The sequence below is a fragment of the Periplaneta americana genome, chromosome 16 (genome assembly GCF_040183065.1).
Source record: "Periplaneta americana isolate PAMFEO1 chromosome 16, P.americana_PAMFEO1_priV1, whole genome shotgun sequence".
NCBI lineage: Eukaryota > Metazoa > Arthropoda > Insecta > Blattodea > Blattidae > Periplaneta > Periplaneta americana.
In genome coordinates this window covers 35,577,999-35,582,195 of record NC_091132.1, presented here as the reverse complement: position 1 = coordinate 35,582,195, position 4,197 = coordinate 35,577,999, and the positions used below count along the sequence as shown (strand labels likewise).

General features: G+C 34.3%; 1 non-coding gene across 1 annotated transcript; it reads right to left on the bottom strand.

The window, feature by feature from the left end:
* Positions 1 to 404: 404 nt before the first annotated feature.
* TRNAT-UGU (transfer RNA threonine (anticodon UGU)) lies at positions 405 to 477 on the bottom strand. The gene has a single exon. It is a non-coding gene; the product is annotated as a tRNA-Thr (tRNA).
* Positions 478 to 4,197: the final 3,720 nt, after the last annotated feature.

Genomic DNA, 4,197 nt, shown 5'->3' with positions numbered 1-4,197 from the left:
CAAGCGAAGCATACATACAAACATTTAAGAAACAACACATTACTCCTTGGCAAAATTATTAAACAATTTTATCAAGTATTCCCGGAAACCCAAAGTTAAAAGAAAATGTTATAGACATTGCCATAACTATCGTTCACTGATACTTTACAAGACATTTTCACTACCTGTACACATCCAGTGCAAAAATCAAGAACTAGGACAACTGTTACGACGTAATAGAGCTCTGAGGCGGTGATGACACAAATATAAATGTAAGGAAGAGAAAATAAATTTAAATCGTATACAAAATGAAATTAAAAATGTATTAATTAGCATTAGACAAGATTAATTTGAAGTAAAAATACTATTTAATAAATCACATTCTTCTAAACTATGGACATTTAATATTTGAGGCGAAAAACACGCTCCGGCGCCGGGGATCGAACCCGGGTCCTTGGTCCTACATACCAAGCGCTCTGACCACTGAGCTACGCCGAATTCAATCCACAGTACCGGATCGAATCGTCCTCCTTCAGTGTTTCCCTTTGTGGCCTGACTCCAAGTTAGGCATATATGTTGACGTATATGTCTAGTGTCAACTGCCATTATACTAGGAGCGCACTCAGTTGAGTGACTTATTTGGCCGGGATTCCGCAGTTATGATGCACTGCTAGCTATGAAAATATTCTGGATTTATTAATTTGTCCTACAGAATAATAGACAGATAGATAGATAGATAGATAGATAGATAGATAGATAGATAGATAGATAGATAGATAGATAGATAGATAGATAGATAGGTAGGTAGGTAGGTAGGTAGGTAGGTAGGTAGGTAGGTAGGTAGGTAGGTAGGTAGGTAGGTAGGTAGGTAGGTAGGTAGGTAGGTAGGTAGGTAGATAGATAGATAGATAGATAGATAGATAGATAGATAGATAGATAGATAGATAGATAGATAGATAGATAGATAGATAGATAGATAGATAGATAGATAGATAGATAGATAGATAGATAGATAGATAGATAGATAGATAGATAGATAGATAGATAGATAGATAGATAGATAGATAGATAGATAGATAGATAGATAGATAGATAGATAGATAGATAGATAGATAGATAGATAGATAGATAGATATTTTATTAACTGTTGGAATACAATTATTCATAGCATCATCAGTGTACATTAATCTAACAATGATACAATAATATTGCAGTCATCTTAATCTACGGTAACATGTCACATGCTTATTTAATAGAATACTAGTTACTTAGAATATAATGTATTTAATCACTAAGCAAATAACCAAATAACGTACTACTAATACTACTAATTCAGTCACACTAGAACAGTTACTTGTAAATAAGATGCTGAATTTATTTTAAGAGATATACAATTAATTATTTTGTAATCACACACTAGCAGGCAATTGATTATCTTTCTTCTGAGTCTTGATGCTGCCTCTCTTCCAGTAGGGTCTCCAGGCACATGAAACAAGAGAGAACAGAAGTGCAGTACTCACAAGAATAAATGGTTAAAATTTAAAACTTTATAATCCCTGTAATGTTAATTGTCAACATTATAGATATTATTCTGTAGGACAAATTAATAAATCCATAATATGGAAATTTAGTTGTGTTGTCATTGGTAAAGATGTCAACCAGCAAATCATGCTCTACAGCATGGGTTGGGAGCGCATAATGAAGGTGAAGCACCGTGAAAACTCCCTCCACTTTCTGTTCATACACAACACTAAGAAGGGAACAGTTCCAAGTCGTGTACGTTGAATTTAATGAAAATGAATATTTAAACTAACTTTCGTTCGTTAGGAAACGTGGTAATAATCGTTTGTTTAATCTTTTCCTTCCTTACGAAATATACTGATTTTAAAAATCGTTGCTGCTTATACCGCTTCTTGCACCCACTCGGACCCTCATAGCTCCGCTACTCCGTATCACAGCTGTCGCGTTAATGCTCTAGTCAATTTGCTTTCTCTTAGCTCACATGAATAAGGTAGTAATGCAATCCATGGCATTCCTCACTCATTCAAATAGATAGGTATGCAACTGGAAGTCTAGGAACATGACTATACAATTCAGCCGTGGCGAGAACGTGACTCGCGAGACATTGTGGCTCGCAGTGATAGCTGTGCATTTCGCTTGCTTCTAACCCCCGCCAACCCCCACCCTCTCACTCACTGGAGTCAAACTCTGTTCCAATTGTATTTTGTCTCTGACCTGCGAGTGGCATATGTTTCTCTCGAAACCATGTAGAAAAGTTCCAAGTAGGATGGGAGGACGCATTTTTTTGCTATCAATATGATGAGGATATTAAATGTATGATTTGTTCAGAAGTATTACGAGAAAAACGGTTGTATAACATAAAACGGCATCATACTAAATGTTACTGATGAAGCATTAAAAGGTTAAGTGTTATTGTTGTTGTCATCATCATCATCATCATCATCATCATCATCATCATCATCATCATCATCTCTGTACGTCGACCCTTTTTCAGCAGATGTACGAATAATGCGGTTCTTCAATTTGAACTCACTGATTTACTATGTGATGTCAAATGAAAGCTAGATGTAAGGACTTGACAAATGTTGAACTTTCAAATCTTTGCCAAAAATAAATATCCGAAGCTTCGTTCTTTCGCTTGCTCTGTTGAAGCCATGTTCGCTACAACTTACTTTTGTGACAAATTATTTTCAACAATTAAAATAGTAAAAACCAAATTTAGATCACGACTGACAGACAAATACCTTCGTGATCAAGTACGATTGACAGTAAGTGACATAATTCCTGATTTTGAAACTTTGTCGCAGAGACATTGTGAAGACAGTTAATTTTAGGTTGTGATATTGTTAATTTACTGATCATTTATTTCTTCGTTATACGTACTAAACATTAGTTTGTAGCCTTGTACTGTATAAAATTATATTTAAGTGCTTGACGTACTGTAAGGAAAATGAAAATCCGTTAATAAGTCAGACAGTTGCTTTACTTTCCCTTCGGGTATCCGCCTCCCTCCATAGGTGCTATGCACGTTGCGGGTTACACAGTGGCTCGGCGCACGATTACATTTTCGCCACCGCTGCTATACATGCTATACTTTCAAGAACCGAAAAGGGAATTTGGGCCTAAAGTAAAACAACGTGTAGACAATTATAAGATATTTAATGTCGTGGTCGATCCAAATAGTTCCTGTAAACTGATAACAAGTCACGTGAGAAGATGGTTAAGAAATGTATTTCTCCTGAATGTTAAGAAAGACACACTACTACTTCTGTATTCCTGGAGTGGTCAGATAGATCAGATGTTCCCAACCTTTTTTGAGTGACGACACATTTTACTGAACGCCCACGATATCGCGACACACTTACTTTTTTATTGTTAATATTAATAATGATAGTAATAATAATAATAATAATAATAATAATAATAATAATAATAATAATTTATTGCCAGAACAGAGATACATATTGCTTTTTTATGTAAAAACACTCTAGCACCCCCAACAAGAGTAAGGTACATATTCGTGCACAGGGGACATTCCTCATAATATTTACACACTTTATTATATAACAGAATAAAAAAGTAAAAGAGGAAATAAAGAAAATAGGAATAAAAAATACAGATATCACAATAATTCAACTTTAAATTTTCTCTCTAACCAGAAATGTTTTAATTAATTAATTTTTTTTTTAAAATAAGGAGCACTGGCAAATTGCATGTTTGGGAATTTAGCTGTTATCTTGTTACTGTATAAAGCTTTGGACCGGAGTTGCTACTGTGATTATATGCTACAGTTGTGGTACATTTAGGTTCTATCAGTGTGTTCCGATCTTTTGGTTTTATATTTATATAAATATAAATTAAATATATTTCTGGTTTTATGTACGAAATTCAATAAGATATTGTTATAAATTTGATGGAAGAGATGTTTTAAATCCTGAGTCCAACAATTCTAAGAGCAATGCAGTAGTTAGCTTTCCAACGTCTCAACAGATGGCAGGAGTATACAGATTTTACTTTCTTGGTAACTTGCATAGTATTCTTACAACGGCAATTTATATTCCGATGTCTTCGATGTTGTTTTATATAAATTATTTAAATTCAAATCGTACGCCAGTTACATTAACCTTCAGTCCAAGGGAAGCATACACTCAAATATTTAAGAAAAAGAACATTAATGATTGGCAAAATTATGAAACA